This window comes from Saccopteryx bilineata, chromosome 1 (assembly GCF_036850765.1).
Source record: "Saccopteryx bilineata isolate mSacBil1 chromosome 1, mSacBil1_pri_phased_curated, whole genome shotgun sequence".
NCBI classification, from domain to species: Eukaryota; Metazoa; Chordata; class Mammalia; order Chiroptera; family Emballonuridae; genus Saccopteryx; species Saccopteryx bilineata.
The window spans coordinates 324618897-324632536 of record NC_089490.1 but is presented as its reverse complement, the minus strand read 5'-3'; the positions used below and the strand labels follow the sequence as shown (position 1 = coordinate 324632536).

Sequence of the window (13640 nt, the reverse complement as noted above, 5' to 3'; positions counted from 1 at the left end):
AATAAATCAGGGTACATATATTCAAAGAAAACATGTCTACATTATTTTGTCATTACATTATGTTGCATACCCCTCGCCCAAAGGCAGATTGTCCTCCGCCACCCTCTATCTAGTTCTCTGTGCCCCTCCCCCTCCCCCTAACTCTCTCCCTCCCTCCCTCCCATGTCCTCCCTCCCCCCACCCCTGGTAACCACCACACTCTTGTCCATGTCTCTTAGTCTCGTTTTTATGTTCCACCAATGTATGGAATCATGTAGTTCTTGTTTTTTTCTGATTTACTTATTTCACTCCGTATAATGTTATCAAGATCCCACCATTTTGCTGTAAATGATCTGATGTCATCATTTCTTATGGCTGAGTAGTATTCCATAGTGTATATGTGCCACATCTTCTTTATCCAGTCTTCTATTGAAGGGCTTTTTGGTTGTTTCCATGTCTTGGCCACTGTGAACAGTGCTGCAATGAACATGAGGCTACATGTGTCTTTACATATCAATGTTTCTGAGATTTTTTAAAGAAATGGAACAAAAAATTATCAGATTTATATGGAACTATAAAAACCCCCGAATAGCCAAAACAATCCTAAGGAAAAAGAATGAAGCTGGGGGCATTACAATATCTGACTTTAAACTATATTATAGGGCCACGATAATCAAAACAGCATGGTATTGGCAGAAAAATAGACACTCAGACCAATGGAACAAAATAGAAAGCCCAGAAATAAAACCACATATATATGGTCAAATAATCTTTGATAAAGGGGCCAACAACACACAATGGAGAAAAGAAAGCCTCTTCAACAAATGGTGTTGGGAAAACTGGAAAGCCACATGCAAAAGAATGAAACTCGACTACAGCCTGTCCCCGTGTACTAAAATTAATTCAAAATGGATCAAAGACCTAAATATAAGACCTAAAACAATAGAGTACATAGAAGAAGACATAGGTACTAAAATCATGGACCTGGGTTTTAAAGAACATTTTATGAACTTGACTCCAATGGCAAGAGAAGTGAAGGCAAAGATAAATGAATGGGACTACATCAGAATAAAAAGTTTTTGCTCAGCAAGAGAAACTGATATCAAAATAAACAGACAGCCAACTAAATGGGAAATGATATTTTCAAACAACAGCTCAGATAAGGGCCTAATATCCAAAATTTACAAAGAACTCATAAAACTCAACAACAAACAAACAGTCCAATAAAAAAATGGGAAGAGGACATGAACAGACACTTCTCCCAGGAAGAGATACAAATGGCCAACAGATATATGAAAAGATGCTCAGCTTCATTAGTTATTAGAGAAATGCAAATCAAAACTACAATGAGATACCACCTCACCCCTGTTAGATTAGCTATTATCAACAAGACGGGTAATAGCAAATGTTGGAGAGGCTGCGGAGAAAAGGGAACTCTCATCCACTGTTGGTGGGACTGTAGAGTAGTACAACCATTATGGAGGAAAGTATGGTGGTTCCTCAAAAAACTGCAAATAGAACTACCTTATGACCCAGCAATCCCTCTACTGGGTATATACAACATATTTATCAACTAGAAACAGAAAAATTTATCCTAGGAGCATTCCGGAGTTCCACACAAACTGAAAGCGAAAGGACTGTTATCACTTGAATCTGAGAGACGAGGGTGTGGAGGAAGCTAACTACCGCAGGGACGTTCATTCAAGCCGCGGAGGGAGTGCGCCTGTGGTGAGTCAGCCCACATTTGGGAGCGGCGAGCAGCTGCTGGCACGCGCCCAGTCAGGTTGCAGAGCGAGCACCGCTAACGTTCCCAGCGGCCCGCGCACTGCGAGTGAGAGTCCCCAGCCACCGATGAGTCATTTCTTAACCCTAAGAGTGCAACTTCTCTTCACCATCTGCCTTTTTATGACCAGTAGTGTGCATAGGCCCTACTTAATTGAACGTGCAAAGTGTTACCCACAGGCAATGATCTCGGTATATATTTTAACTCATCATCCAACGAAATCAGAGATGAGAGCAACATCTAATGGCTGCAGATACATAAATAGTCATTTCCACTCACTTTCAATTACTCTGCAGAGAAATCTGGTCATAAATGAGCTCAGTAAATTTACAGTATATTATCCCTCAATAGCCAACCCAAGCAAAATCACGCAATTTGTTAGAACACTAATCTTCTAAAAGTGTGCCAACCCTAATCATTTTATGGCTTCTGATTGCTTAATGGTAAAGCTAAGAGGACCCCAGGGATGCCCAGGTGTGACCTTCAGTTAGTCAAGTGCAGACAGTCTCCTGATAACATGGATGCAAGTAGTGCTGCCTCAGTGCCTCATTTACACTAGCATGGCAGGTGTTCCAAACTCTCATTTCCACTAATGTCACTCACCAAATCATCTCCGAGGAACAGCCAGTCCTTTGAGAGCAAGGAGTATGTCTTACTTATTTCTGGATCTCCAGTTATAGGTATAATGTCAGGCACATAGGGATCACTCAACATATATTTCTTAAATGAAAGATCAAATAAGTGACCCTCAGCAGTTACCTTCAGCAAAGAAGAGATTTTTTTAATACCTCGATTTGAAGGTGGAGTTGAAGTCCATCTTTCTTTAATTCTACCTTTGAGGAGTAATTCTGAAGTGCTTATAATTTGGGTACAACTATAGAATAACGTAACAATTAAAAAAGAGCACAGACTCTATAGCATACTATATGGGTTTCAATCTTGGATCTGCCTCATAGTGGCTGTGTGACTTTGGGCAAGTGACTTAGCCTCTTTGTGTCTTAATTACTAAACTATCAAACGGGTATAATAGTGAAGATTGTCATGAGGAGTAAATAAATTTTATCTATCTGCATCTGTATCTACATCTCTTTCTGTCTGTTTGCCTGCCTATCTATTTACTTAATGTCTGGTACACAGTAAACATTGGGTGTGACCCTAAGCCTGGAATGTTACTGTGTGAGGGTCTAAGAGTAAAACAGTAATGAGTTTATTGCTCCAATGTAAATTGCCCTCTTTTAAGGTTCTGTTTCCTTTTTTTGCATCTCTTAGAATCCACTTCTCACCAGGCTGATACAGCATGATAGAACAAGCCTGATCAGATGGAGTGTGTATTTGTATGGCCTTGTCCTTCACTCAGATCTCTCTTGGACCTCGTAGAAGTGGTGTCTCGTCCAGGACACCATTAAGTACAAGGCAGATTTGTGCCTTTTAGCCTTCCCTTTCCTGTATTCTTGGGGTCTCTTGCTCACACCTTCCATCACCCAGAGCCTGTGATAAATTCTAATAATGCAAAACCTCTATATCTCCACCTACAGAATTATATTCATATCCTAGCTTAGCTATTAAATCAGTGCAACATGAATTCATGTAACTAGTAGGATGATTGTTGCTGGCTGACTAGTGGTCATCTCAGGGAATCATGCTTCATAGTAACCTTTTTTTCCCAATAAAAAAACACCTTTTAAAAATCAACTTAATTGAGGTAAAATATATATATATAATAAAAATGTTCCCATTTTTAGGTGTTATTTAATGAAATTTGACAAATGTATATACCTTTACAGATAACATAATCATCAATACATTTCCATCACCCCAAAAAGTTCCTTTGTGCCCTTGATAGTAAGTAATTTCCACCCCAACACCAAGTAACCACTCATCTACCACTATGATGAATTTTACTTTTGCTAGATTTTCATAGAAATTCACTTTGGTGTATTTGTTTCAGTAGTTTGTATAAGTAAGTAGTTCATATGGATATACTATAATTTGTTCATTCATTCACCTGTTGATGAACATTTGAATTGTTTGAAGTTTTGGGCTATAATGAATAAAGTTACTATGAAGATTGAAGGATAATTTTTCATGTGGACATATGCTTCCATTTCTCTTGGGTAAATAAATGCCTAGGTATGATTGCTTGGTCTATGTATGTATCTAGCTATGTAAGAAGCTGTCAGGCTGCTTTCCAAAGTGTTTTACCATTTCATAGTCTTCTAAGTAATTTACATGAGTTCTTGGTACTCCACATTCTTGTCCATACTTGATGTTGCCAATCATTTTCTTTTTAAATTCTATTGGATGTGTGATTATATTTCATTGTGTTTTCATTTTCATTCCTTGGTGATTGGTGATGTCGAAAACCTTTTCATGCGCATATTGCCCTTCTGTATAACTTACTATTAGTATTATTATTAGTATTATTTAATGAGACAGACTCCCGCATGCACCCCAACCAGGATCCACATGGCAACACCCGTCTGGGGCCGATGTGCGAACCAGCCGAGCCACCGGCTGCAGGAGGGGAAGACAGAGGGAAGGGGGAAAGGAACGGGAAGAGAAGCAGATGGTTGATTCCTATATGTGTCCTGACCAGGGATCAAACCTGGGATTTCCACACAACGGGCCAATATTCTATCCACTGAACCAACCAGCCAGAGTGTCTATCTTCTTTAATGAAGTATCTCTTCAAATCTTTTGCCCATTTTCTACTTGAGTTGTTTTTTTAGGGGGGTTTTTTTTTTTTGGTTTTTTTTTTTTGTCTTATTGAATTCTAAGAGTTTTTATATGTTCAGGATATACGTTTTTGCTAGGTATGTTCTCAAAATATTTTCTCCTCTGCTTACCTTTTATTTTGTTTTCTATTTATTTATTTTTTTTTATTTATTCATTTTAGAGAGGAGAGAAAGAGAGACAGAGAGAGGAGAGACAGAGAGAGAGAAGGGGGGAGGAGCTGGAAGCATCAACTCCCATATGTGCCTTGACCAAGCAAGCCTAGGGTTTCGAACCGGCGACCTCAGCATTTCCAGGTCGACGCTTTATCCACTGTGCCACCACAGGTCAGGCTTATTTTTTTTTTTTTTTAGAGAGACAGAGAGGGAGTCAGAGAGAGGGATAGACAGATAGGAACGGAGAGAAATGAGAAGCATCAATCATCAGTTTTTTGTTGCAATACCTTAGTTGTTCATTGATTGCTTTCTCATATGTGCCTTGACCATGGGCCTTCAGCAGACCAAGTAACCCCTTGCTCGAGCCAGCGACCTTGGGTCCAAGCTGGTGAGCTTTGCTCAAACCAGATGAGCCCGCACTCAAGCTGATGACCTCGGGGTCTCAAACCTGGGTTCTCCACATCTCAGTCCGACACTCTATCCACTGTGCCACTGCCTGGCCAGGCTATTATTGTTATCTTAATGTTATCTTTTGAAGAGCAGAACATTTATATTGGATAAAGTTTAATTTTTCAATTTTTTTCTTAACATTTTATGGGGGTTTTTTTGTTTCTAAAAAATGTATGCCAACATAAGGTTGCAAAGATTTTTTCATATTTTCCTTCAAAAATTGTATAGTTTCAGTATTTACATTTAGGTCTATGAACCATTTCAAGTTACTACATAACAATGATGTTCAGTTAGGTGTGATGTTCATTTTTTTTAATAAACTGATATCCAGTTGTTACAGAATTATTGGTGAGAAAAAGACTTGGTGCAAAGGCAATTCAGTACAAACACACACACACACACACACACACACACACACAGTCTTCTGTTCTATTAATCTGTGGGTCCGTCCTTACATCAATACCATACTGTCTTGAAAACACAGCTTTTGTAAATCTTAAAAGGAGGTAGTATAAATCCTCCAATGTTCTTCTTTCTCAAAATAGTTTTGTTTACTCTAGATGTTTTGTAGTTACATATAAATTGTTGAACCAGCTTGACAATTTTTACAAAAAAAAATCATGCTGTGTTTGAGTTAAAATTTGGTCAGGTCCAGGTGAATTGATAATAATACAGCATCTTTCAATTAATGAAGGTGGTATATCTTACCACTAATTTAGATGTTCTCTTTCTTTCAGCATGTCTTATAATGTACAGTCTTACTATCCTTTGTTAAATTTATGTCTAATTATCTTATGTCTTTTATATTATTCTAAACAGAATCATTTTTTATTGCATGTTCCTGAATATAGGTTCATTGCTAGAATAAAAATACAATTTCTTTCTTTTTTTCTTTTTTTTTTTTTTTTTTTTTTTTTTGGTCTACCTGGTATCTCATGACCTTGTGAAACCCACTTGATTACAGATATTTTACCATGAATATGTGTTGAATATTATGCAATGTCTTTTCTGCATCTAAGAAAACACATATTATTTTGTTCTTATCCTATTGATATGGTGACTGATATTTTTTAATATAAACCATCTGTGAGATAAATCTTACTTGTTCATTTTTCATTATTTGTATAATGTATTGCTGGATTCCATTTGCTGATAATTTCTGGAACAGTTTTATTTTAATGTTTATAAGGGACATGGGTCAATTATTTTCCTATAGTGTCTTAGTTTGGTTTGCTATCAGAGTAAGGTTGACCTCATAAAATGCGTTAATAATATTTTCTCCTCTGCTGTTTGCCAACAGTTTGTGTAGCATTTGTATTATTTATTCTATAAATGTTTGATGGAATTCATCCATGAAACAATCCAGCAAATCTGTAGTTTTCTTTGTGAAGCCTTTTAATTTTTAATGCAATATCTTCTATATAGGGCTATTCAGATATTCTATTTTTACCTATGTTAGCTTTCATAATTTGTGCTGTTCAAGAATGTTTATTTCATCTAAAATGTCAATTGGGGGAATAAAGTTCATAATATTTTTCATTTTTCTTTTAATGCTGAAAGATCTATATTAATAAATCTTCTTTTACTCTAAACATTGTGTAAGTTGGTTTTTTGTTTTTTTTTCTGATCAGCTTGGCTGAGATTTATCAGTTTTATTGATCTTTCCACAGAGTCAGCTTTTGGTTTTATTGATTTTCTCTGCTAGTCCAGTTTTCTATTTAATTACTTTCTGTTCTTATCTGTATTATTCCTTCCCTTCTCTTTATTTTGGGGTTTGTTTACTCTATCACATCCAATAGTGTCTTCGTAAAGTGGTAGCCTAGATCATAATGTCCTTTTTTATTTAGATAATATTCCTAATTCTGAATCTAGTTTAATACAGCCGCTGTTTTGATTTTGTTTGTTTATTTTTTTCTTGGGATTTTTTCATTCTTTTATTTTTAACCCTGGTTTTGATATTTAAAGTAAGTTCTTGCAAGTATTACAGTTTATTATTGCTTTTTAAATGTAAATGGTCTAAAAGTTCTAAATAAAAGACCAATTTGACAATATTGATATGGTTGAATTATTGAATTATTGATATGGTTGGGTAAAAACCCACTATCTTGCTATGTGCTGTTTATATGTTTATCTGAATAAGTCCTTTTCTCACCTTTACTTCTGAAAGATATTTTTGCTTAATATATATAGTAATTATAGCTCACCAGGCTTTGTTTCCTTTTTTCATAATTTAAAATCTAGTCTTGGCTCACCTGGTTGGGTGGTTCAGTGGATAGAGCATTGTCCTAGAGCACCAAGGTAACAGGTTCAATCCTCAGTCAAGGCACATACAAGAAGCAGCAAATGACCAGATATATGGAAAAGGTTTATATAGGCAGATGGGGATCCTCAAACCCCTCAGTGAGATCTTCTGAGCATGGCTTTTAAGGTACCAAGAGGCAGAAAAAGCCCAATAGAGATCAGGGGAACTACCAACTGTTAGGATACACCCTTAAAGGCTCCAACGCCCCAAAGGGGTCTCATAGGATTCCATCTGGGTCCTGCTTCAATAGTGAAAAGGAAGGTCATTGAGCTAAAGCCTGCCAGGTTTACATGCCTTTGCTGTGAGGAAAAAGGGACACTGGAAGGTAGGCTTCCCCCTCGCTCCTTTAAGGGAGGGTTCAGACTCTTCCAGCCCTGCTCCAGCCACCTATTACCTAACCTTGCCCAGAAAGCTGGGGTTTGCCACTGAAGGCTGAAGGTGCCCAGGGCCATCGGCCCCATCTACAACACTGTGGATGAGCCTAGGGTATTTATTCCAAGAAGCAGATAAACTGATCTCATTTGCACAAGGGCCACTTAACTATGTCTTGCCTGAATAGTCAGGTTTTTTATTCTTCCCTCAAAGATCTCTGTTGTGAGTGTTGATAGTCCTATTTTCTGCTGCTTTGTTTAATATCAATATATAATGTTTCCTTTATTCCTCCTACCTCAATGCCCCACTTATATTTCAGGCTGGGACCTACTTCTAATTTAGAGCTCTCTCTCCCCCTTTTGCCAACTTCTATTGTGAATTTACCTTTGCCACCCAGCTTAGTGTACCCCAAGGTTCTCTTTACCACGCCACAGTTGCAGAGCTCCAGGGAAAACAACCTGGTCTCATCTCTCCAGGCAGAAGAGAACAGAAACTCCATCTCCACACATGCTGCAGATGGCTTTTCCAGTCTACCTGAATCATTACCAGCTAGAAGCAGCGGTCATTGGGACTTGCACGTGAGCTGCAAAATATAGAATTGTGACAACAATCCCAGTGCCATGCGGCCTTTTCCTGGATGTGGACTTTTCCTAGACTCCTGCTCCTTGCAACAGCTCCTAACAGACTGAACTGGGGTTGGGTTGCATTCGCAGGGATTTGGAATGGTGTTGGTGCCAACTTGGACTTGGTGAACATGTTAAGGACACTACTCTTTTATGGATTCTTGTTGTATTGGCCAAGAGTTTGCTTAAAGGTTTTAATCACTGTAAAAATCTATATATATATAGAAGACTAGATAAAGAAGATGTGGCACATGTATACTATGGTATACTACTCAGCCATAAGAAATGATGACATCAGATCACTTACAACAAAATGGTGGGCTCTTGATAATATTATACAGAGTGAAATAAGTAAATCAGAAAAAAACAAGAACTGCAGGATTCCACACATTTGTGGGACATAAAAATGAGACTAAGAGACACGGACAAGAGTGTGGTGGTTACGGGGGTCAGGAGGAGGGAAGGAGGGAGAGGGGGAGGGGCACTAGATAGAAAGGTGACGGAGGACAATCTGACTTTGAGTGATGGATATGCAACATAATTGAATGACAAGATAACCTGGACATGTTTTCTTTGAATATGTGTACCCTGATTTATTGATGTCATCCCATTAAAATTAATAAAAATTTATTTATATAAAAAAAAGAAGCAGCAAATGAGTGTACAACTACCATATTTTCCCATGTATAAGACACTCCCATGTATAAGATGCACCTTAATTTTGGGGCCCAAAATTTGAAAAAAAATCTATTAAATAAAGTTATTAAAGTCCAATTTTATTCATCATAAAATTCATACAACTCCTCCTCACTGTCAAAACTCCCATTAGCTTGTCCCCATCTGTGTCTGATGACGAATCACTGTCTTCATATATTGCCTTGTCCTCAGTTCCATCTACGGCATTTGAAATGCCACACCACTGTATAAGATACACCCAGTTTTTAGATCCCAAATTTTTTGAAAAATGGTGCATCTTTTACATGGGGGAATATGGTAAGTGAAGCATTAAGTTGATGCTTCTCTCTCTCTCTCAAATCAATGGGAAAATTTTTAAATTATGTATTGTCTCACATTTTTTTTGTTTTGTTTTTTCATGAGCAAGAACTTTTATTTTTGGAAACAATTAAATTTGTGGCAGAAGCCATTAGGACCTAGAGGGTGATGTGCTACCAGGAGGAGAAGGTTTCTGCACATTATCCTTTTCATTTTAAAGAAAACTTTCCTACCAGGAAAGGTGTGAGAAGCACACTCTGATTGACCAGAGGAGGAACAGTACGTAGGGTAACAATGGAGGTGGTCTGAGACCTCTGCTGCCTTCAGCCCACGTTGGGAGGGTCTACCTGGGAACCCTGGCTTCATGGGTAGGAAGGCTCACTTTCTGCCCCTGTCTCTGGTCCACCCACTCTTGTTAGGACAATTGTGGCCATTGGGGGTGACTTGGTGAGTATAGATCATATCTTCCATCACTTTTCTCTGCTGTGGAGAAGAGAAAGCCTTGTGGTAAGAGGAACACCCGCCTACTGGGGCCTGGAATTGTTTTCTGTGCTGATTTAACTCCTTGGCATAAAGTTCTTCATAAAGTCCTAATTTCTCCACCAGGATCTGTCCAACAGCTGTCACAATCACCAGCCCTTCTTTGTGTTTTCCTGGGTTGGGTCCCTTACACCCCCCCTCTTATCAGAAGAGAAAGACATCTTGCTTTGGCTCTCACACAGGTCTTTAACTTTTATACCCTGGGTACCTGCTGCCCCTGGCTGCTCTGTCCACTCCATATGAGGTCGTGTAACACTTGGGCAGCTGGCATGTCCCCACTGTTACTTTCCCTCTGGGAAATGGTCAGTGAACTGTGAGAAGCCAAGATGTCTTCAGCAAGGAGCACATCAGTTTGAGAGTCTTGGAGGAGTATGCTGGTGGCATAGTCTTGAAGGAGCACACCAGTGGCATGGCCTAGAAGCCAGTTCTCTGACTCTACCTTCCCTTGGGGCTCCATCTTACTGGCAATCTTTGTTTTCAGGAATGGCTCTTCTGGGTCCCAGGCAACTGACTTTGTAGGTGGTGAGGAGCTTCATGGGCCCTGGAGAGCCTGATCTCCTCATACTCACTTAATGGTTTAGGGACAAGCCAGCACACTAGGACCCACAAAGACTTCCAAAGGAGCGGTCTCCTCTGCTTTCACTGACTTCCTGGCCTTGTCAACCCTTGATGATTGGGACCCTAAGTTCTCTTCTAGTACTGCTGCCCTCTGGCGGGGATCTCCTGAATTCTGAGTCCCTTTCCTCCCATGGCTCATTCCTGGCTACTGCTGAACTTGGATCTGGCTTCTTGACTCCTTTTCTCAACCTCCACGACAGTCCCAATCTGCTGGGTTTTTCCCATGACGCTGAGTGTGACAGACTGAGAAGGTGGTCTGTTCTCCTGCCTAGTTAAAGGGGCCTTTGAGGGCCCATGGCCATAACCAGACAGTGACCCTCCCATGACTTTCTAGATTTCCTCAATCTCAGGTGAGGTGGTGGGGAGAGGACCTTCCCAGGTGAGAAATGACTCTTTTGTTATCACCTTCTCTCCCAATAAGGGCTGAGGAGCTTTTTGCAAGAACTTGAAGTTGGATTTTGAGTGGACCCCAGATACACAGACATCTGAAGGGGAGGAGGGGGACAGTGGAATGGGCAAATTTTGAGCCTCACATAGCTTGAGCTTTATGGTCTCAACGGCCTGGAGGGGCAGGTCCCACTTATGTCCCACCTGAAACCTTATAATGTGATCCCAGCACCTGTCTAAAACATGGACCGAAGAATAAAAGCCCACAGAAGGTGTCACATAATGTTCCCGACCCTTCAGAGATGCTAGAATCCTGGTTTCCATGTGACTGTGGCACGTGGGAAGAGTATGGTTGGCAGTAAGCCAAGGTCGACACACACTCACAGGAATCAAACTCTGATCTGTTTGAACTTCCTGCCCAAATGGTCTTATAAGAGTTGTTCTAGATATTTCTTATTTGGGTCTTTGTGTAAGCAAGTTCTTGGGTAACTCTTTGAAGGCTTCAAGTGTCTTTCTGACTTCCTGGAGTTCATTTCTAGAAACTCCATTGCGAAGTTGGCTGGGCATCTAGAAAGACCTAGAGAGACCTTTTGGGATCATCCTCACACATTGCCGTTGACCCCTGCTGAGGTCTTGCCCTATTTGGTCTTTCTGATGAGACCTTCTCTGGTATCTGGGCTCCATCTTCTTGAGTCGTGTGCCCAACTCACCCCTGGACATTGGCCCTGAGCCTACACCAGTTTCAGAGACACCTGGACCCTGAAGTGCTGGCCATCCTGCTTTCATCTTTGTTGAGCCTCTTGTGAAATGTTGCTTCTGGCGATGAGAACTGATAAAATCTCTGTGAGGGATGGACACTGACTTGTGGCCATTGGAGGCCCCACTACCCTGAGGAAGGCTGGGAATGGGTTGGCTAAAGCCTCCCTGAGGTCTTTCAGTGACAAAGGTTGACAGCCTCTCCCTTTGCAGTTGCTTCTGCAACAAGGGCAGCTCCAGATATTGATTTTCAATTAGGATAAAAAATTGTACCCTATGCTGGGGTGTAGAGCAAGATACTCCAGAAGTCCTCATCTGGGGTGGAGAAGAAGGCAGTCGGATTGGGAGGGAGTATATGAGATGTGTCTGGGTCTGAATCTGAGCTGGAGATGGGGGCTGGGACTGAATCAAAGTTTCCAGTCAAAGGTTGAGGTTGGCCCCAGGGAGGGAAAAGGCTGGGGCCTGAGAAAGCCCTGAAGGTGTTCTGGGCTGAACTGGACCTGGAACATTGTTAGAGAGCCCATTGAATGCAGTTGAAAAAGGCTGTTGGTAAGAAGAGCTTTTAGACACCCAGAATGTAGCCACCAGGGACTTGCTACAGAAAGGGGAGGCTCCAGAAGAGCTGGCTGCATCTCTGCTGTAGATGGTTGCCCAGAAACTTGAGATGAGAGGACTGCTGAGGACTGGGCACTGGCTCGTTTGTCTTTCATGCTCCAGAAGGGTTGGGGGGTTGTAGTGTTCTGGTCAGCACCCAGCGATTTCCACTTGTTCCCCAAAAAGTTTAGGTGGTTGTCCAAGCTCTTATGATTTGAAAACGACCCTCCTTTTCTTTCTCTTCCCACAATTTCAGTGGCACTCTCTTGGTGATTAGCATCTCCAGCAGCTCTGGACATCAGGGTGAAGAAAGGAGAGGCTACCAGTCTCTACCTACCTGTCTGTGGGGTCTCCCCCAGAACAAGGCCCAGGCAGGGTGGTGGGACGGGTGCTCTTGCTGGAACTCATGCTGTGATGAGGAGGGGAAGAACAAGGCCTTGCTAGTCACCCACCGCCAGGACAGGAACTTAGTAGGACAGCCTGAGCAGCCAAGGGCCGAGATGGCTAAGATGGGAGACACCAGGAAGGCATTCCCTGGAGGTGAGCTTGTCACAGTGGTGCCCAGGGGGATTCCCTCCAAGTCATATTGGTCTGGATATTCTGCTGAGTGGGTGGAGGCCAGAGGTAGAGGACACAGGGTCAGAGGAGCTGGGGAAGCAGACAAGGACATGGCGGGCACACTCTCTTTCGCAGGCACCAAGCAGGTACCATGGGCTCCCTCGGGTGCTGTAGTGCACGCCTCACCAGGAGGGTCTTGATCCAAGCACTGGCAAGAGCTGCCCTTGTCAGGGGGCCTCCCCAGATGGCTTCCAAGAAGAGAAATCAGGTTCCAAACCTCTTCCAGTTCTTGCAGGCAATTTCTGCAGGCTTTCAAAGCTCCACTTTTCTTCCTGCTTCTGCTCCTCCATCTCGGCTCCCGTGGACACTCCCTGATGTTTCTAGGTCTCCTAGGTGGTGTTAAGGACGGATTACTCTCCAAGCGTGGGAGTAATAGGAGGAAAAGCAGAAGTCCACACACATTGGCAAAGATGGCGTCAATCACCCAGGAAGGGCTGGAGCTCTACCAGGTAGCACTAACACTCTGCAGGGAAAAGAGAGGGTTGTTCATCATCTGAATTGCAATGCTGCCCTCAGGCAACTGAACACAGGGAAAGGCCTGTGGCCAAAAAGCCCACCCGCATCTGTGAGCTGAGGTCTGATCACAAAGGGCTCCTGACTGTGTAGGAGGGGCAGAAATGAGCAGGCTGGACCCCAAAGCCCAGCCCCACCCAGCTAGGAGGCTTCATCTCACCCCTCTCCTCCAACTTCTAGACTATCATCAAATTTGTTTATTCCACTTGGAAGCCAGGTATTAC

At 41.6% G+C, this 13640-nt stretch overlaps 2 pseudogenes; both read right to left on the bottom strand.

Moving 5' to 3' along the window:
• Positions 1–10019: 10019 nt before the first annotated feature.
• On the bottom strand, positions 10020–11259 carry LOC136319553 (spermatogenesis-associated protein 31E1-like; annotated as a pseudogene).
• Positions 11260–11363: 104 nt separating this feature from the next.
• On the bottom strand, positions 11364–13396 carry LOC136319552 (spermatogenesis-associated protein 31E1-like; annotated as a pseudogene).
• Positions 13397–13640: the final 244 nt, after the last annotated feature.